We start from the raw sequence: 22,919 nt of genomic DNA, 5'->3' as shown, positions 1-22,919 counted from the left end.
TCTGTTCATGCCACCTGGAGCAAGCTCTAGGTCATACCACCAGGGCAAGTCATCTACAACAAGCCCTACAGCTCTGGGCCTCAAACAAAAGAAGCAAACTCAAATAAAACCTTCAAACCTATTGGAAACCAGCTCAGCTTTCCCAGGTGTAAGGATATTGTCTTAAGAACAATGTTCCATGAATAGAAGGGAGCACATCTGTTTAACAGCTATGTTTGAGAAAACTTATTTTTAAACTGTGTGACTGGGGACCATGTCTGAGAAGAGACTGAGGTCCTGCTTCACACATCTTGCTGCATTTTCCCCACCTGTATTATGACCAAAGCAAAACTATCCTGGGCTGAAAATAATATACCTGGTGGATGTGGGCTGATCCTTGTTGCTGAAACAAGCCCCGAGGGGCAAGACTAAATACCATAATTATAGCACTGAGCAGGTATCCACATACACGGACCTGCCTGGGTTCAGGTGCAGGTTTGCTGTGGTTCAGCTGGCCCCTGGCACTGCCTGAGCACAAACACCACTGCCTGCTCCCTGTTGGTCATACCCAAAGAGAATTTGGCTTGTTTAATATTGAATAACAAAAGCCAAGAGAACATTTGTCTTCTAAATATATAAACTATGTAAACTCCGGGGACAAATATCTGCTTAAGATTAAAATTAACCTTTGATCAGAGACAGGCATAGTCTGGGCTGAGATAAACTTGGATACAAACACGTGCACAGTGAGGGTCTGAACCAGCCTTTTGGTGGGAATTGCAGGCAGCTGTGGAGAGGAAGGCAGGAGAGCACAAGAGGAAAACAAAGCTATATTAGAGCTGTTTATGGACTGTAGTTAGGGGTGAATCAAAGGTTGTGAAGAAGAAATAAACAAACAACCCAAACCAATGGTAAAACCAAGAAGAAAGTGAGATGGTGATGTTTAAGCTAACAGAATAGCATCCTGTAAACTGTTTACAGTCTGCCTACTGTAAGAGATATATTTTGCTGCGACTGAAAGCCTAAAGTCAGAGAAATACAAAACTGGTGAGTGCATAAATGTCAGTTTGTGTAAGAGTGTGAGGAGCCAGTGACAGTGGAGGGAACAAGATACTCAGATGCTGCTGCCACTCAGGAAAAAGTAAAGCTTATTTGGCTAAGAGGTAAAGATGGTGTTTTCTGTGTACATGATGCTACCAATTATGTCACTATTTTAAAATCCTTGCTTCCTTTGTTTTTTCAGGGTTCTAGTGCCTTGAAAAATTTCAGTGGTTAGTCTGTAAATATGTGATTTGTGGGTTTTTTTTTGGTTTGGTCTGGATTAAGTTGGGGTTTGGTTGGTTAGTTTCAGTTTTGTTTTGTTGTTGTTACTATTGGTTTTTTGAGGTAAAAGCTTGAATTGTGTTGTGTGAGGGAAATAAATCAGTTAGGGCAACAGCACAGCTAGTCTGAGCATCTTGTTCTCCCTTATAGTTTTGAAGAGCAGACAGGAATATCACCATCTTCTCCCAAAGACACAGGACATACACAGGGTATGAAATTCAGTGAGGATAAATGTGGGGGAGGGAGAGCTGCTGCTGTTCCTGTTGTGTTGAGATTTTACTTGTTTTGGACTTATTTTTGCTGGTGGTGAGTTTTGGGGTTTGCTGCTTGGGATTTTCTTTTTCTGTTTGACTTCTTGATGTAGCTGCAGCTAAGGAGGGACTCCGAAAATGAGCAAAGGTATTACCTCTGTAGACGCTCTGTAGAGTTACCTCTGAAGGCCTCCAGGACACCCAATAATCCACCTACAGCAGTGATCCTCAGTGAAGTATGCTGTATTTGTCCTTTCTGTGGTGGAAAGACAAACACTGCTAGTCCTGAATGAGTCCTGCTGACTTCTGCAGTTAACCCAGCACTTCCTAGATTGGCAGTGTTTTGTGGTTTGTTTTCAGTGGAATACTTTGACATTATGTATGTCTGTGATAAAATATATTACCCTTGACTGGTTAAGTGTTCCTCTCTGATTCTCTGTATAGGTGTATTATGACATTGAACCATCAGGTACTGAAGGTGTAGTGCTCAGATATTAGAATGGTAGGGAACTTAAATATCTAGAAAGATCCCTGATAAATGATACACTCTGCAGACAAACCTCTGCCAAATTCTATTCAAATAGCAAAGGGATAATGTGAATATGACTCTAATGAAGGAAGGCTGGAGTTGCCATAATGCATGCAGGTGCAATTGCTCCAAATCTCTCTTAAAATCCATTTTCCTGCCAGTGCTCATTCTTCCTTTAAACAGAAGTTAATACTCTGCTGACATTACTGAACTCCATCATGCTCATTATTTCAGGCTAGCATTTAGATCAGGTTTTTGGAGGTGAAAGACCAATTCATTAACTCTATTGTGTCACTCAATGACTTCCTGTGGAGAGATCATAAGTCAGATGGGGGTGTCACTGCTGGAAGATAAAAGACAGCTAAAAAGTAGGAAGACAACTGGTATAATTCACAAAAATGAGGAATAAAAATTACTCCATAGCCTTTAATTTCTATTCATAGTTCAGGTTTTAAGTATGTTATTTAGATAACAGTGCATCTGAGATTTTTTTTTTTATGAGTTTCAGATATGGAATGGAAGAGGTTATTGGTTGGTTATTTGTTTTTGATTTAAAGGAGAAAATTAATATAGGCAACAATCTCTGGGGGGGGGGGGGGAAGAAAAAAAAAAAGTGTGGTTTAAAGCCGTATGTGTTGAAATGCCAGCATACATTAATTTGTCTTGGCTTAAAGGGAAAAAAAAGAGTGTTTGGAAAATTATTACTTTCTCAAAATGAAAGTATTATGAAATTGTTTTAATTGTTGATAAAGAAATAGGAATCTGCCAGGAATCAAAAGCCACTTAATTAAAATAAAACGTCAATAGTGTTTTTTAAGGTTAAAGAAAATGTTTATTTTTAGAATATTCACTGAAAGAAAAATTCTCTCTGAAGGAATTTTCTAGGACTTTTATACAAAAAGTAGTTTCCTACTGCTACTACATATGACTGAACTGGTTTCTCAGTTTGCACATGGGAAGTAAACAAGCAAAAAATACTTCTTGTGCCTTTAATTGAGATTTTGTAGAAAATTTTCAAATACGAGACTTTGCCAGTGTAATTAACAACTACTTAATGTGAAGAAGCAGTGTCAAATAAGGAATGCCTTTGCCAGAGAGCTTTGTAGGCTCTATTCAGTTTCCCTCTACCTGCTGCTAAATAAAACATCATAGAATCCTAGAATTGGTTTGGCTTTGAAGGGGCCTTAAAGATCATCTGGTTCCAACCCTCTTGCCATTGGCAGGGACACCTTCCACTAGACCAAGGTTGCTCAGAGTCCCATCCAACTTAGCCCTGAACACTCCCAAGGATGGGGCATCCACACCTTCTCTGGGAGAAGCTGGGCAACCTGTTCCAGTGTCTCACCATCCTCACAATAAAGATTTTCTTCCAGAGACATAATCTAAATCTACTCTCTTACAGTTTAATTTTCCCTTCTCTTATCACTACCAAGCCTTGTAAAAATTCCTTCTCCAGATTTCTTGCAGGCCCCCTGTAGGCACTGGAAGGCTGCTCTAAGGTCTGCCAGAGCTTTCTCTTCTCCAGGCTGAAGAACCCTGAACCTCTCAGCCTTTCCTCATAGGACAATCCTTGGAGACACACTCTCCTTGCTAGACTGCAAGAAGCACTGCGGGAGGTGTGGGATGGGGATGAAGGAAAGAGGGGCAGGATGCGATTTGTAACAGCATCCAACACCCATGGGTGAAGCATAGGGAAAGAATCCTGGTAGAAAAATGCCAACATCAAAACATCTAAACATATCACAGCATGTTTGTGTACCTCAGTACCTTTTGGAAAACTCCCTTCTTCAGCTGATGGTACTGGGATTTCCAGCAGATAACACTGGCCGAGGGCTGGGAGCAAACACAAAACCAGCAGCTGTTTATCAGTCACTGCATGAAAAGCAACAGCACCACTCTTACAACTTTTAAGATCTTGAACTATCAAAAAACCCACATGACTTGGGAAATCAAAGATCTTCTTCAGTTTCTAATGTATTCACAGAATCAGAGAATGGGTCAAGTTGAAAGGGACCACAGTGGGTCATCAGGTCCAACCTCCCTGCTCAAGCAGGCTCATTCTAGAGCACGTTGGCACAGGATTGTGTGCACATGGTTCTTGCATATGTCTGGTGAGGGAGACTCACAACCTCTCTGGCAATCTGTTTCATTGAATGGTCACTCTCACAGTAAAGAAGTTCTTCCTCATATTCAGGTGGAAATTTCTGAACATCAGTTTCTGCCCATTGCCTCTTGTCCTATTGCTTGGCATCATTGAGAAGAGTCTGGCCCCATCCTCTTGTCACCGTCCTTTCAGATATTTATATATTGATGAGGTGCTCAAACCCTCTTACTCCAATAAATCCTGGGATTTTTTTTCCTATTTCTCATATTCATTATTGATAAAAGTTAGTGCAGTTTCCAAGCTGTACATAAAAGACGTAAGTTTTTCTTTCTCCTAGCAGGTTTGGAAACAGCTACCTCCTCTTCTTCCCACCCTGCCCCCATTTCAGCTGACTCTCTTTAATGCTAAAATATTCCTACCTTAAGTGAAACTCCCTTTCTCAGATCCTTTACAAAAGAAAACTACAGTTGAAAGGAAACAGGAATAAAGAAATTCTCAACTGGTATCAATCTTACTATTAATGTAGTTATTTATTGGTCAATCTGGTTCCTCATACTCTGTTATCTAGGAGAATCCTTTGTTTTATTTTTTGTCTGGATTGAAGCACTCTTTGTGAAACCTTTTTTTAAATTTCAGCAATGTTATCTCTTCTGCCCCTCCTCCCCACACCCTGGAACTTTAAGCTGCACTCGTTTGAAATATTTTCTGATATTAACAGACTGGTTGAATTTTTTTTCACCAGGTAGCAGCTCAATAATGGGAAACATAAGAGTCACTTAATATTAAGATAACTGAGAATGATAAACCATTTTCTTCTTGACCTTTTCCACAAAAACATTAGCTTCTGAGTCAGCCTGCTTTGAAGCTACAGAAGCGCTACATATTGTTATGTTTGTTTCTGACTTCAAGCAATTCTTTTTTTCCATTTCCTCCTATTTTTAGCATCCAAAGGCTGAAATTTTACAATATGCTATTGCTCTTTTTTTTTCCCAGGAACAAATGTCAGTGCATCAAAGGCTCACCGCTTTTAGTATGTGTCACTTGAGATCACTGGGAAAAAATACTTTGTAAGCCTCCTTATTGAATCATTAACCGTGGGCACTACTAAAAATAGTTTTTGCAAAAATTCTAGGATCAGTTATTTCAGCATCACTTCACTGCTAAGTAAAATTCATAAAGACTATCAACACTGAACAAAGGGACAAAAAACCCCAAATTATCCCAAAGTGAAGAGGTATGCAATCAAAACACTTCTCTTGTATGTAGCTTTTGTATGTGTTTTGGTATATACCTTGTGGTATCACATCAATTTCTATCAATTATATAGTATTTGCAATGAAAATAACTGTACGAACTCACATACACATATACTTGAGTTGTTCACCTCCTCTCTCTGTTTAGATGCCAGTCTTAAATCTTCCAGACCTGAAATGCTTTTTGCAGCAATCCAGTCCTCTCACACAACCATACAAAAGTTGTTTATTAGGAAAAGAACTTTGAATTTCTAGGAAAATGGTTTATACCATCTTTCTGATCTACAGTTATTGAGGCGAGGGGATTGTGGAATCAGTGCAAACACATTTGGCAGATACAGACAAAGGCCACAGTAGCTCTCCTGCTGACTCTGGTGTGCTGCCACAGAAATTCACCTTCAGTGTATGCAGATAGTTATGTCATGGTCCTATATCTGTGGCTGTGGACAGGGTCAATCTCATGGCACATATAGCTACAACTCCTTATTAAAGACCTAGAAGAACTCCTATTTTTTCTTGATAATCAATTAACTTTCCTGCCACCTGGCCAGAGGTGTTCACTGTGTGCTCAGAGGCATTCACTGAATTTAATGAATCTCTGGGAGAGGTATGATAAGCAGAAAGACTTTGATATATTTGGCAGGAACAACCAGTACAGGTTTTCCAGAATGCTGTTCAATTTGCCATTCATCAAGTTTGTATCTAAAGCAACACAGAAATCAAATATATTAAACATCTAAAACAGGGCTACTAAATTGCCACCTAGTGGTCTTGTAATGAAGTTAATATCTCCAGCCGGCTGATCTGGCTGAAAAAATATCAGTGTGAGTTTTGTATTTTCGTCAGGGTCCCAGGATGGGTGTTCACTGATGCCTTGCACATAGCATGACTGGAGCAGAGGGGTGTCAGGGCACAACTTCCAAGCATAGAACAATTTGGACTGCTGGGTACCAGGGGCAGCTTGTACAGGATGGAAGATACCAAAATGGAATTTCGGAGCCAGCCAGCCAGCCTGTGGATAGGCTAAAACATGCTGCCAAGTAGGAGCCCTAGTCTATTATCTATACTACTTGTTAACTTTTCCTTTCTAACAAAACAAACAAACAAAAATAAGTAATTTGAAATAAAAGGTTTTCTGACTATCAGTAAATTAGTTAGGAATTTTGTTATTCGGAGGCTCAATGAGATCCAGAGATGGTTGTGGCCTTTCACTACCTACAGGGACGATGCAAGAAAATCGGATAGGCACTTCTTACAAGAACAATGGAGTGACAGAAGAAGGGACAACAGCTTTAAACTGAAAGTAGGTTTAAGTGAGATATCAGGAAGAAATTCTCTACTGTGAGGCTGGTAAGGCACTGGAACAAGTTGCCTAGAGAAACTGCTGATGTCCCATCTCTGAAAGTGTCCAGGACTGGACAGGACTGGGAGCAACCTGGTCTATTGGAAGGTGGCGGGGGAGTTGAAAGTAGATATTTAAGGTCCCTTCTAACCCAAACCATTCTATGGTTCTGTGATGATTCCAGAGCAGGAAGCATTTTGCTCTGCTGGGGTGTTCTTCCACCTTCTAGTCTCACTCTGCCTGAGCCATATGTTCATCAGCATGTGCTGTTTACATAGAGCCAAGCAGATGAGAAACAATAAATAAGCACAAGTAGAACAGTAAGTTTTGCAGTTCTGCTTTTGTGGTTGGTCTGCCCAGAAGCGACTAAGAGAGACTAAAAATAATTTGCAACACGATGAACAGCATTAGCAAATTCTTTGGGGATTAATGCAACCTCAATCATTTTACCAATAATCAGCTGGGGGAGTGCTGGACTGTACATTGACAAAGCTGACACTCACAGGAGGTGGAAGAGGCCGAGGTCTCTTGTTAGGATGTGCCCTGGAGCGGGGGCTGCTGGCTACATCTCTGGGAGGACACATCAGTTGTTTCACAGTTAAGTCAGAGATAAGTCAGTCCATGGCAGCAGAATCCAAGTGATTCATCTTCCTCCTCCATTCTGTCACCTGCTGGGACCTAGCGCAGTTAGTAGCTGAAGGAGAAACATCAGCCCTGAAAGAGACTGAGAACACTTATTGCAGCTTTATTGAGCTCCTGAGTAGAAAAGGTGTCACATGAGTATAGCATTGGTCTGAGGATGCTGCATAAACGGAAAGTTTAACCCTGGCCAAAACACATCCCCCTGCAGATCAATACCTTGATTCAGGTATTGGCAATTCTTGTGCCTCCTCTCCTCTTGGGATGAACTGAGAGCCCTGCAAGCAACGGTCATTACTTCCCACAGAATATGAGATGAGATAGGTCAGGAAAACTAGATAAAGAAGAGAAAACAAACATGGCTGGGGCAAAGGGTAGGACTTGGGAAGCCATAAAAATAATCAACTGTTGACAGGAATATTGTCTTCCTACACTTTAGATTTTGTGATTAAAGTACAACTCACAGAGCATCATATATAGCTCTATTTTTCCTTTCATATCACTTTTGGCCTGCTTGATAATCTGTTTTAAGCCAAATCTGATTTTTATTTGTGAGAATTTTCCTCACTTTTTTTCCCTTATATTTATTTATTTATTTATTTATTTATTTATTTAGGCATTTACCTGCAATTCTCTCGTTTCACATCGTACTTTGTTCTTGTCCAGGGAAACTTGCACTTTGTTTCTCTTTGTTTCACAGATTTGATTTGCACACTGTTTAGTTTTTAACAAGTATCTATTGTACTAGTGTCTGACCTCACTCCATTAACTTAATCATATTTTAGTCAGTGAAGCTCTCTGTAGCTATCTAAACTGATTTCCTTTTTTAGTTTTTTTAAGGCCTCAGCTTCCCTTCCTCTAGTTATTATAGAAGCACAGTAATGGAGGAAGCTGTAAACTTACTCCGCACACTGACGTGCCACTAATCCAAACTACCTAGTATAATAAAAAGGTACTCAATTAAAAACTAGTTTGCTCCTTAATGTACTCTAGGTGATTTGATCTTTAAGGAGTATACAAGATAAGGTGAAAGGCAATCAATACAGTACTGTCTGAGAAACTGCAGATTTAGCTGCATACCTGTTGTCAATAAAATTATCCAGGGACAGAATGCCCTATAAATACAACCAGCTTTTTCAAAAAATAAATGCTCTGCTCCAAACCCAAGAAGCTGGTAAGCCACAAAATAGAATCCACATGACAATTACTCATTTGAACTTTAATGTGTGCCATGGGTTTCTGTTTCCCCTAACCTTTTCTGAGTTAGTCTCTTCAGGGCTTATTAGGATCGCCTTTGACTAAGGGATTTACCATACCATCAATCTGTCACTGTTCTGCTATCCCAATAGCTTCCTGAGTTTTCATATTCTGCTCAAATTGCCATGCCAAATGTCATCCACATAACTCTGATAGACATGCCATTGATTTCTGGGGCTTCGTGCCCGCTGTAGGTAATAGTGAGCACCTTCAAATACATCTCTTTAAAAAAATGTTTTGCACTTTCCTGGTAGGAAGTTCTAGATCCTCCTGTCGGCATCCCCACAAAAAAACAGAGTTAATGACTTGGGAATGTGCTAGATGGATCATTCAGTACATTTTTTACTTGATGTTTATACATTTAGAAAATCACTGAAGGCTTTCAGGAGGAAGAAAGCATCATCCAGTGTTACTGTCCCAGCATTGAATAAGAAGAATAACTCTTCAGGTGCCATGCATAGATAACATGCAGTGAGAACTTATTTGTGTTTGCTCTGGAATTGTACACTATCTTGTCTTCACCTTAAGGGATATGCAGTTTTTACTCAGCTCAGAGCAGTCAGACTGAGCTTGTGCCTCCCTTAAAATACCTGAAGATGTGCTGTAAGGAGCAAGCTATCTACATTTACGGCTCTAGCAGAAAGATACCTTAAGGCTTTAAAAATTGAAGTACAACCGGGCACTTAAAAGTGGACTGTAATTTTCTCAGCACAGGTTAAATGACAAAATAGGGCTTTCACAGGAATTTTTTTGAGATCTTAAAAGACATGAGCAGGATTCTCACAGTAACAGAACAGTCATGATCTGAAATAAGATTGTTCTCTTAATAGATGGAATGGTATTCAGTCAAAGGGATGTAAAAGTTGAAGTAAACTGAATGTTGTGGGGTTTTAAACAATATTAAATCAAAATTGAGAGTGAAACAAGCTTGACCTTTTACAAAGAAAAGTTGCTTTTATTTTATTCATTGTTTATTTTCACTTTGCATGTGTGTGTCTGTCACCTCCAGGAATAAAAACACTGCAGTCAATTCCCTTCTGCCTTTCTTTATATGGAGCTGGTATTTATAATGAGCCTCCAGTCAGCTCTGTCATGTTAAAATGAACTTTCTGAATTATTGTTGTTCGCCTGATTTCACAATCAGCCCTTTGCAACCCTCAACACTGTCACTAGCAATCTAACCAAAGGCAAAAATTTCTTTAATGTCTAGATCAGTTTATGTTGAATAATCTCAACACCTTTCAGCAGCAGTAGTATTTAAATACAGCTGGAGTGGAACAAAACAGAATGCCTGAATTTTTAAAAAGCCTCATACATTTATGCTTCTTTTCTTCCTGCTGGAATCATGTAAGTTATAAATGTTGGGGGCTCTTTTCATCCTCTTTCTATGTCTTGCTAATACTTGGTGTTTTGCCTTGGGTGTAAAGGTTAAAAACTTTGAAGGCTGATGGTCTTTGCCATAGGAAAGTGACTTCTCCATTAGAAAGCCAGTAGGTTTATAAAGCTGTATAAAAATTCCTTATTTAACAACAGGGTCAAGAAAAGATATATATTTTTCTATCATGGATGTCTTTGTTATAATTTTGATAGATAGAGCAAAAAAACTACTGTATTTTGGAACACAGAAGAAATAAAACAGCCAGAGAAAGAACTTTTACTTGCAGCTTGAAGTTCATTTCCAGTTACCACTTAATATATTTTCCTTTACTTTTTCCATTACTATTTTTACTTACAGTTTTTCAAAGAAAGACAGTATCAGATAGATAGGACTGGGGGAAAGGGGGCAGAGGGGGGAAGGGTAGGAGAAGAGATTGCCTATCCATTCTCTATTCATCATCTTTTCAATCATCTTTTCATCTCCTAAAAAAATTGAAATCTTCACAAGAACACAAGCCAGATTACTCTTCTTCCCATGTGTTTACCTGTTGGGGTAGAGAAGTATTTACACCATCTGATTCCAATAACAGTGCTAATAAAAGACTGATATGGATTCACAACAGGTGATATTAAGAAACTGTATCAGTGTATAAAGCATTAATAAGGTTTAGAAAATATTTTTAAAAATTTCTTATATCTGGCATCAACAAAACTGTTCAACTTCTATGCCCCAGGTTGAGATGAACTTTGAAAAAATGCTAAAGACAGGCCCTTGTGCATATTACCAAGATAAATGATTTCTTTGATATATAATTCTCCAGGTGCAATAAAGGTATACAAGACTAAATTCTGAGTAAGATATGTGTTTTATTTCTAGTCCTGTGGTAGAGCAATTCAGAGTACAATCTGACTTTAACTCTGCTTCAGCACTGGCAGGATTCTCACCTATTCCAAGGGCAGTGCCACTTGCTCACAGCAGGGATGCAGGAACCTTGTAGCTCTTTGAGGCAGCTCTCAATAAACCCTCACTACTAACCTCAGCCACTTGGCAAAAGTTACCACAACTGCAGATCGCTAGGAAGGCTCTGTCACTGAGCTAAAAATCGGAGCGGAAGAGACGCTGCACACTCAACTATTCATTCCCATTTTCCCAGTACTTTAACTTGCCATAAAGCCTGTGCGCCACCAGAGGGCATTCCATGCCTCAATAAACAACAGATTGGTAAACAATTCGAAAGCAAGGGGAAATAATTCCTCTAGTCTTTTTAGGATATTGGGCATTCCATATTACTAATCAAAAGCGTACTACAAAATTAATTGTCCCAAGTGCAGCATCTATCAGGTACTTCTCAACTGCTCTTTCATTCCAGTAGCTCCTTTATAGGGAAAAGTAGTAAATTAATTTGTTATCACTTGTAAACAAAGATGGAAACTAAAGCTATTAGAACTGAAGACATATTTTCCCATCACAACAAATTAATATGAGGAAAAACTTTAGAGCATGTTGGTTTGTTGTTTAATTTCTTCTAATGCTTAGCTAACACATTGCAGGCTTTTTTTAGTTAGTGAGCCATGTGTTTATGTAGATTTTGCCTTACTAGTGTCAAGTAATACTGAATTATATCAGCTGAGGAGCCAGCCCTTCGCATATTATTAGCTACAGAAGTATGGCACAGCTGGAAGTACATTTGTCCTTTAAAAAATTTATTAGAAAAATACGCTTTCATTTTACAAGTCTGCAATCCTGTATATGGATTTTGATCATTTTTTCCATCTCAAAGAACTTAAAATGTAGACAGTCTCTAAATTGATACTTATAAATTCTAATTTTCTATAAATCAAGCAAAATGAATGCTGTCACTAAAACTGAAAGAAAATGACTGAGGAAAAGACAAAGAAAACAGCATTCCTCATAGTTCTGTGCAGCTTTTCATTGCAATTGGTGTAATGTTTGCATTTTTTTTCAAAACCTGATAATTTTAGCAGCACTTGTCACGATCCCTTAGTTTCACACATGAAAACAACTTTATTGCCCATCTCGAGATACAAAACTAAGTTATCTCACAAACTCTTTTTTACCAAGTAATGTCTTGCTACTCTGTAATATTATTGCTTTTCTGTTATTCAGGTAAAAATAGGGCCTTCAGGGAAAGCAATACAACAGGAGAGTTCACATACTAATGTATCAATGAATAATGATGTTTTATGTGTTACCAGATACTCTTATAGCTATTTCTTCAGTGTAGCATACTAGCAATTTTCTAAAATATTCTTTAAAAAATAAATGTGAATAAAATTAAGTATTATTGAATAAACTATGTAAAATAATATTTTTTTTTACAAAAATACTGAATTATAATTGAGGTCATTGATGAAACTCTGTTATGTAAAAAATAAAAAAATCTAAAATGTGAGTAAGTCATCAAATAATAAGACTGAAAAGTATTTTCTTTAGCACATATTTTTACACAAGGATGTAAAGAATATAGCAGGCAATGATCTTCACATTATACAAAGCATCCAGCTTTTCGGGTTTGTAGATAAGTACCTAACTTCAGATGTCAGAATGTACACATAATAATTATTTGTGTGTTTACAAAGCAAGGGTGTGCAGTGACTTAAATATATTCCTTGGATAACAGAAGCCCATTGGGTCATTTCCAAAGTGATTTTTAGAATATCATTACAAGGTAGGATGCACTCACTTGCCTGTTCATCCAGTGTGAGTTTGCTTCCTTGAATACTGGCATAGCCACTTACCAGCTTCTAATAATGTACTATTTCAAAGTACAATGTTTACATGTAAGTCCAGTACTAAAATTAAAATATTATTTCTTTCTGCTTCAGTGGATCAGAGGAAAAATGCCCTTCCAAGAGAAGGCTAAATGCTCAGAGGCATGTACACAAATGACTCACTGATACTTTCTGTACATTTTCCTTCTGGTTTTTTCAGAAGTCAGCAAAACACCTTGTTGGTCACAGATGAGAGAAGTCCTTGTCCAACTAAGCCTAAAATGATCTCAACTTTCAGCGTCATCTAGGCTGGTCTATGAACAGTAAGAACTGTGCTAGGAAGCAACGGCTAATTTGTCTGAAAAACAGATGTTCTGGTTGGCAGAATATATATTAACTGAAAACTACGGGACAATATTAATTCAAACTCTAAGGTTATTAAGGACAGTATCTAACACAAATAAAAAGTGCTTTAAGTACACTGATTTCTACCCACAAAGCCCCTAAGTCACTAGAACTTGGCTCAAAGCCCATTTCTGGATATGGGCCCAGCAGTCCCTCGCCGTGGTGCTATAAAAACTTACACAGGTGCTCTGAAATTTGAGCTATCAAAGTCAAGGAGACTGCTCTTAGGAATTTGAAAAAAACCTCTTCTGCTTCATGTTGGAAAGAATGGGTGGCAGAAAACTTCCAGAATACTTTTGCTGACACTTTTTTTTTTTAATAATGTCAGCTGTTTATCACAAACACAGGGTAACCCAGCTGGGGTGCAAAGGGTTAATTTGCCTGACATGAGCCAGTTTTTGAGTAATAACTTCTGCAGAAATTATAAAGAAGGATTATGGATGCATCCATATCTTAACCAGTAATTAATTAACTGCAAAATTAGGCTGTCTAGCCTAGAAAGGCTAGAAAGGTTGGCTTTCAAAAAATGTTTTGAATTGTTATGGTTACTAGATGTTTATTTGATCTATGATTTCTAAATGTGTTTGGGGTGGCTTTGTTTGTCCTTCGTATAACTTTTTTTTTTTTTTTTTTTTTTTTTTTTTAAACAACAGATAGAAGGGAGTTGCTAAGAGTCATCCCAGATTATAGCAAAGCCTGGAAAAAAAGAAATTTAGCCTCAAATCAGAAGGGGGAAAATATTGCCCTTATCACTGATGCAAAGAATAAAAAGAGCAGCTGGAGGGAGTCCAAAAAAAGTGAGGATGGAAGTCGTATGGTCAAGGAAGAGATGCCTCTGCAACAACTTGTAAACAAGCACTTTAATCATGTTTGCCATTTCATTAGCATTTGAACAATTCAGATTGAAATATGAAAGATGGTTTTATCTCCCTTCTCTTTTATGCAGGCCCTGGACAGCTTTAAGCAAAACACTTTCATCTGAATGATGAGGACAACAATAACATTTCTCTGTCTCAAAGGGCTGATTATGAAAATAAATTAGATGCTGAGATGTTAAAGCAATGAGTCTCAGTAAATTAATAGAATTTTCAGAACAAAATAACCACATTTATATTATTTTTTAGATACCTTGATTTCAATTTTTTTTTTTTTTTTAAATCATAAGCTGTTTGTATGCAAACAAGGAATTTATGGATGGTTAACCCCAGAAATGTGAAGAACACTCACTGGTAAACAGCTAGTTGACAGCAGAATAGATAAAGAGGAGACTATTAAATTATTAAATGACCTACACTACAGCTTCTTGTATGCAGTTTTGCAGCTGGAGGAGAAGTGACTGCTAGAATGCTTAGTTTGGTGTCTTCAAAATGTCTACAGTGAGGCTCTGGTTTGAAAAGTGATTATGTAAAAATAGCACTTCCTACTCAGCAGATCTGTTCTTGTATGCTTTAGTAGGGAGAGAGAAAAAAAACCAAACAAAACAAACCACTGCGTGTCTTCATTGCTGAGCCACCATATCTCTTGGGGCGGTGGGGGGATGGAAGAAACTGCATTATACTCTAGTTTATGCAACTTCATCAAAATCACCAATTTAAAGCTATAATGTACCTAAGCAAAGCCCATCATTTCAAAACTGTGCCCTTTGAAATCAGACCTGCATAACCTCATTACCTTCAGCTGAATGGAAAATGAATGAAATGAAAGGAAATAAACCCTTCAGATTGAAAAATCATGATTGGATTTCCTCCAGCTTCCTATCATCACCCAAACTAATCAAGCTATTTTCTCCCCAGGTGGAAAATGAAAAGAAAGAGAGGTGATGATGATTCTTTTTTTAAATATTTGGCAGATATAATATTTGGCTGATATAATCTCAGAATATGGAGCCCATATAAGTTTCAAGAGGTTACGTGAGGACCACAGAAGGCTAATACTATGATAACAACTGCTAGTACAGGGATGTAAGCAATGCAAAAATAAGATTAATGCAGTTTGGCCAGCCTGTTTCCAAGGCTGTCAGCCTCCTAAGTGATGGAGTGGGCTTTGCCACTATCAGCTGCTTCCAAAGGATCAATATGTCAAAGCAAATGCTCCTCTTAAAGCTTTTCAAAAGAAGTCTTCTTTGTCAGTGTGTTGTTTTTTTTTTTTCCTGAAGAAAAGCAGATGAAGAGGCTTGTGTAAAAAGGAAAAAAAAAAAAAAATTAAAATTCTGAACACAGGAAAATACATACTTAGTATCTGTCTAGAGATTTGAAAGGATACTTTGATCATTCTTGCCAATTACATACCTGTTAGAGGCGAGTATATTTACATATTTAATATTCAGCTAATCTCCAAAAACTTTGATCAAAAAGACATGCCATTTATCCTCAAACACTGTGCCAAAATTTCATCTCTAGATAGCCTAATGTGTGAAGTGATGAATTTGTTTTCAAGTCTTTTACAGAATGCCTTCCATTTTTCACTTCAGATTAAAACACCTACCCTTTTAACAAGTGATCTGCTTCTCCTGAACACTATCTTTAAATATAAAAGAAATGATAGCACAATGGTTCCCTCAGGGTTTTGCCTTTTGACATTTCTCTACTTAGAAAACATCTCAGAAAGAAAACTAATGGCATTATGCTTGCAGACACAATCCTTTTCTAAATGAACAGAAGTGTCTACATATTTCTTCTCATCTGTGACATGTTTTAGTGTGCGTTATAGACACGGATCCTGAGTGACCTTCTTTAAGTCCCTGGACAATAAGCCTGACTAGCTCTAGAACTGCAAGCTCTGAGTTTGTGCATTAATGGAAAATGGAAGGATTACCACGTAAGTTTGCAGAAAACCCCAACATCAATTCTGACAGAAACAGTCCAGCAGCACAGATTTTGCAACACACTCTGGACTCAGGTCTGTTATGTTAGAGGTAGATACAACAAATCCCAACAGAAAATGCCATTTTTTCTGTCATTAAATTGCATTCTTATAGAATGCATCCTTTCCAAGCAATGTCTAACCTTGTAATTCTTTTCTTGTCTATACCAAGATATCTCCTAAACCTCTCAAAACATCTTTCCCAAAATAAGAATCCTCCTGAGAGTGCTTTATTCAAGAAAGAGAGAGATGCAAATGCAACATCACAATTTTTTTATTGATTAAGAATTCAGCATTTGCTTTGAACCTCAAACTAGATCTTGGAGATGTTTCAAGCACAGTCTACATGTTTACTGAAGTACCAGGCATTCCTCTCCTTCCAGTGCCAAGGATTCTAACAGCAGAGTGTTAAGACCTCCGGCAAGATGTACAGTCTGGTAACAAAACTCTAATATATCTAGAGCCAGTGCCAGAACAGCACTACATGTTTACAGTCCTAAAATTGAACTACCGTGGCACAGTCTCTCATAAAAAAATAAGTTAAAAAAACAGATTTTATTTTCAAGTCTTACCTAAATTACTCTAGTACTTAATCAGAATATTCCTTAGTGTTGCCACTTTGGGGAGCCAGTGTAGGGATGAAGCTCAGTAGGGTGGCAGCTCTGACCCTTCCTTCCACTATGGGAAGGTGGGGTCTACTCTGGCAGTGTGTGCCTCACTAGTGCCATTTGGGGCTTGAAGGAAGAGCTGATTTTGAACAATTGTTTTTAGGGTTCAAAGTGCAACCAGAGAGACTTATTTAAGCACAGACTAGAGAGCTCAGTGACCTACAAACGAAAAATAGGCAGCAAGAACACGGGAGAAATTATCTTTCATAGAGTGTAGCAACTTTTTTATCCTCATCTATCAGAGAAATATTTTGAAAGTCATAAAGCATTTTTTCTTACCAATGATTAGATCAGTAAACAAGAGAGCTTCCTACAAGGATATAAATAAGTCTTTAAAATTTACAAAGATAAAATTAAATAGCCTTTAGCAAGAACACCATTTTTCTTTCCCCATCACTAGATTTGTTACTTTTTTTTTCCCTTTAGTCATAAGACTCATTTTCTTTGCAAATGTTTTTTCTACCTGGGACAAATTTGTAGAAACTGATTTACTGAGAGGAATTCTGACACTTTCCTGGCAACTTGCAGTGATGCCTGGTGAAAACAGCTAAATTTTGCTGTAGAAGAATATTGAAAAAATTCATGAAAACAGCTTTTGAACTCATCCAAATGTGATCTCCCTAAAGAAAAATCTAAATAGAAATATCAGGACTGTAGTTTTTAACTTACTTCAGGAACCCTATTTGGAATACTGGCTATACAGCTTAATATTAAAGCTGATTTTTGTTTGGTTGAATTTCTTTTTCCCCATAGAAGAAAAAAAAAACAACCAACCAAACAAAACACTCTAAGAATTATTTTTCTTGTAAAGCTGCCTAGACTGGGTATCTATCATACAATTTTGCCAAGAGACTGTTTTGCTTCTAGAAATTTCACCTTGAAGTCTACAAAATCTGGTAAGATCTATCAAAGAATAAAAAACCATAGATGCTGGGTATCCCTGTTTTGCCCAACTCCACCACATAATCAGACAGGAGAAAGTAAAAGTGTGCCCAAAGAAAAGCCAAGAGCTCTGTCCCTGCATGCCACAAATCAGAGATCACTCTCCTTTGCCTTGAGAAAAATGTAAGGCTTGTAGTGCAAAAGCTACCAGAGGGCACTACCAGTATTTCAGGTTCCCCTACAACAGCAGGAAACTTGTTCTGCTTAAGGGAACCCAGAAGTACCTCAGCCTAGGTACTTCTCCTATATAATGACATTTTAGATTTTGTTTTGGTAAGCACTCTAGCCATTAAAAAAAAAAAACAAAAAACAACCCACAAGAAATTTGCATCCAAGCAAGCAGCATGACAGGGACTTTAAATTGTGTATACCTGACAAAACTCATCATCAGTGCAATGCTTTTTATATCCCCTGTCTTGGTAGTTAATTTCCTAAATAAACTTTCCAAGCCTCTAATTTAAATTCTTCATGGGTATAACCTGTTAAAGGTGCTTCAGATGACAACTTAATAAAGGCTGATCTCGTGAAAACAGAACAGAACAAGATGACAAGAAATTAGAGTGCTATTCTTGGTTTTCCTTATTTTTTTCTAGTTCTGAAAAAATTGTTTAACCTTGCCGTACTTCACTGTACTCAAAGGCTAATGATACGTGCCTATTCTACAGAGAACTGGGAAAATAATTATCTTTACATTTTAAAGCTATGGGAATGAAAAGTATCATTACTACACTGTTATTTAATTGTATTAAAAATTATCCTTCAATTTCCATTAAAGTCTTTGGTATTTAATACAACAAGAGAGAGAAGAAGTAATGAATACCATATTCCTTTATTTTCTCTATAGGTAAAGGTATTTACATGAATTGATTGGCAAAGCCAAGTCTTTTTAGAGGAAACAGAGCCTATCATCTGTCTAAAGGACATCAAACTCGTATCACCAGTTTAGGGTCTTCAGTCATTCTTTAGTTTTTCAGGTCTGGGAATTTTTTGGTTCTGTAAACATTATGGTGCTGCTCTAATAATTATACTGCAAAGAAAAATTATCTAAAAATTATCTTAAGAAATCAAGCTCCCTGGTGTTAATGTCCCAGATGGGATTAAACACTAATCTCCATGTAGAATTTTAATAAAATTTCCTCAATACTGTGCTGACTTAAATACGGTATTTCAGAGACTTTCCAGTCAAACAGAAATCAGGTCTAAGGGCTCTCTGAAAATTAGTAACAATTATTAGTGCTATGTAACTTCCTCCTTCCTTTGTACTAACCAATGACTGTGCTTCTGAAAACTCTTGCAAAATCAGAAGAGTTGTCAGCAGAAAGATGACTACAGAAAGGTCACTTCTGACAATGACATCAGAAGCTAAATGATTTATTAAAAGGGAATATTCTGATAGTTGAGTTGTGTAGGTGAGATGCAGTAATAAACCCATGTAAAGACATCCCCAGTTCCCAAAAAAAATACACTCTGTTTTAGGCAGAGGAAATAGTGAAGATATTTTGGATGTTATTGTACTCTGCAATAACACCATCTTTGGCCATTACTGACGCCTGTGACTACTGGGAAAAAAAAACTGTGCTACAATAACCCTAAGAATATTTATAGTTGTTTAAATAGTAACCATCAAGAAAGAAATTTATCAGAGTTATTTTTTTTAATTGATATTTAAAGCTTTTATGGTTTTGGATAAAATGTAGGTATTGAATAAGTCGGCTTGAAATTCTGGAAACTGATTATAGTAGGTCACATCTTAGCATGCTGAAAGGTTTACAACATGACTTACTAAGAAGGCAATATTATTCAAATGCTGGGCCTCTACCTTTATGTGTTTCCAAGTATTTTTTTTTTTTTTCCTATGGAATGAGAGCGTGTTTAATCCTCTAACCATAAAAATCTTCAGACATTACAGTCACCTGCAGCTCTGAGTCAAAAAACAAGTATATATTACAGAATGGACTCTCACTATCTGATGGTGTTTTGATCCCCAGTTCTGATTGCAATGAATGGTGTCACTCTTCTGCAACAGCTAAATCAGTTTTAAACAGCCACACAAACACTTATATATAAACCATATACTTAATTTGTCTTTCTTGTGGAAAACTAATTAATATGTGACAAAATAAATTCTTATGTTCAAAGGAGGTCACTGAATGAATTGAGGGATCTGTAAGACATCCCTTACATTTAAACACCAGAATAAAGATGAGTTACTGTTATTGTGTGAAATGGCCCCTCTTGACTGCAGGTGGAAAGTCAGAATAAAGAAAGATATTATTAGTCAGTGATATTATTATTACTAGAAAGTTATTAATGTCAGTGATAGTGCATATGGTACCAAATGAAAGGTAATGAAAAAAGCCTCAGGGTCATGTGGCTAAATAAATTTTTAACAGACATATACCCATATTACATGAGAAACTGAAGCTACTCCGACGGTCAAGGTCTAAAGCACCCAAAAAAGCAGAAAATTTCACAGAAATTTTTAAGTATCTGTAATAAAGTAGGATTAAACAGTCAAAAGCTGCTTCTGTGGCATAACAGAAAAGAAAAGATTCTAAACAAGAATGCAAGGAAATGTGACATTGGTAAAATTATTCAGAACAACTCTTTGGTATCTAGAAGACATTTTCCATTGTGGCTTTTTAAAATCTGTTTCTGTGAATTATTCCAGAAAATAAGATGCTTCTACTCTTTCCTCTTCACAGCTGAGGTTCAGGGAATTATTGTTATTTCTTTTTCTCTTATATTCTAAAACTTCATCTAAAGATTCTGGCAAGTTTTGGAAGGCAGAATACTATCATAAAAGATATGAAGAGCTATGCAGTAGCCTTCATCTAATTTTTAATGTTAAAAGATATGAATGAACAACATGGAGAAAGATAAAATAGCCTGGTTCTCTGGGGTGTTCTTGTTTTGCCATTGTATGTATTGTATATCTATTTTTTAATGTATCTATGGAATTTTACCCTTAATACAGATGTACTTGAAGAATCCCCATGAATCCAGCTGGATTTCATTTCATTTAACATACAAGTTTGACCTGTGTGGTTACTTACATGCTGGTTAGTGCCTAAAGATTTCTATTGCTCTAGAGACTTAAATCATTTGGACATAATTCTATTTGTAGGCCTTAATTGCTAACTCTGTACATTATGAGTTCAGTTCTCTATTATATGCCAAAAATACAAGAATCTTTATTCAGGTAAAACAAAAAACAAGAAAAAGCACCATTTATTTTCATCAAACAGTTGAGATTGGAATGGACCACTGAAGGCCATTTAGTTACAGCATGTAACTTAGGCTTGAGTCAAGACAGCTTTTGAAATGTCCATAGGAGACGCCACAACCTCTCTGGGCAGCCTGCTCCTTTCTACACTTTTTCCCAGAAAATAAAGTTCTTGAGCTTTGTTTTCTATTCTACAGCACCAATCTTCTTTTCAGAGAACAGAAGTATCAAATCAGCAGAGTTCTCAATTATAACTACTTAGAAGCCAATGTGAGACTTAAGTGTAAACGTTCATTGACCTAAGTTGATGCTGGCACATTCTAAATACACGTTTATTTGCCACTGCTAGATTTACCTGTGATCTAGAGTATGCTTTGAGTTCTATTTTTTCAATAGGAAATGGTCATGTGAAGTACTGAAGCACCCAAAAATGATCTAGATACAGACTTTAAAAACAGGAAGTCCAATTAGAGATAATTAGTGAGCATTCACTAGCAATAACACGTTGCTACCTATGCACTGTAAGACATTTTCATGAGTGCAAATTCCAATTAATTATATGCTAGAAAATGCAAAAAAGCACATCAGTTAAATACAGTTCATACCTTGGGGGAGGAAAATGAGGTTTGTATTATCACTGTCTTTTTATCTCTTACAGTAGCAGGCTAGCAAATAATACAGAGGCAAACTTAGCATGTAAAACAAAGGACTTGTGCTCTTTTTCTTTAATGTACTGAGATTTTAATTGTTTCAGGACCAGATTCTACCACTATTATAATATATAGCATACTGTTAGCAGAAAACATTTTTACTTTTCTCACTTAGAGACCCCTAAACATTTTCTTGCCACTGAAAGTCTCAACACACACTCAAAGAAAAAAGGCTATGTGAGGTGTACCCTCACACTTGTGTGCTGCTCCATTGATTTCAAGCTGTTATTTTACCTGAGAAGTCACAGAGTTTAGCAGAGTAATTTTCACACTCTCTCATGCCTGTGTTTTTTCAATGTTTTTTTCATTTTCTTTTAATGTAATTGTATGAAAAAATTAGAGCTTGGGTAATAGTTAAAGGTGTATGATCCCTATGACCCCTATGAAGATTTATAGTTTTTTTACTGCCAAATAGTTGATTGTTTCGGTTCTTTATTTCTTTAGGTTAGTAGAAAATTGAGAATTGTCAAGAATTAAAATGAAACAAACATAGAACAATATAACGGTTTGGGCTGGAAGGGAACTTAATTGGACTTAGTCCAACTTCCCTGCTATGGGCAGACACACTTCCCACTAAGACCAGGTTACTCAGAGCCTCATTCATGATGGCTCTGAGCAGTTCAGGGCATCCACAGCTTCTCTGAGCAACTTCTTCCTGTATCTCACCCTGATATAATCTTCCACATGATTTAAAGGGTGGAGATTCAGGCACTCATGCAGATCTTTTGGAGTACAGAATGTTCAGTCCTGTAGTTGCATGCAAGAACGAGCTGGCTTTAACAAGATCTTCCACTACTACCAGTATGCACTAAGGGGAAAATAGTGGCTTTCAGCATTTGCTCAGGGCTTAACACAAGCTTACTCATCCTTGTCTTGCAAATGAAGATAGATGCATTAGGCCAAATTAAAAAAATGAGAGAGATCATAAACCTATTTCTTACCACAACAGTAAGACAATTTTTACAAGAGACCAAATGCCCACCTAAGGCTGCTGAAACTATCAGAAGCTTTTTAACTTGGCACACCTTAAACATGAAAAATCAGTACAATCTTCATCTGGTTATTATACCCTGTAATTAGGTGTAAAGTCACTGCAAAGTTTGGCCGGCCGAGTTATGTCTTTTGAGAGCTCCATCTGGGCTTGATTGGTTAAAAAGCTCAATGTCATGGTCTAGTGCAGCAAGAGACTGTAATGGTCCTGATGGGAGTCCACTCACAAGCCCTGCCTGTGGCTTGAGAAGATTCATTTAGCCTCAGGTTGCTCTATCCTATAGGTGTTACCTCCTGGTGCTCTGGCTTGTTGCCTTGTTTTTGTTCTA

This window comes from Poecile atricapillus, chromosome 2 (genome assembly GCF_030490865.1).
Source record: "Poecile atricapillus isolate bPoeAtr1 chromosome 2, bPoeAtr1.hap1, whole genome shotgun sequence".
Classification (NCBI taxonomy): domain Eukaryota; kingdom Metazoa; phylum Chordata; class Aves; order Passeriformes; family Paridae; genus Poecile; species Poecile atricapillus.
This window is presented reverse-complemented; position numbering follows the sequence as displayed.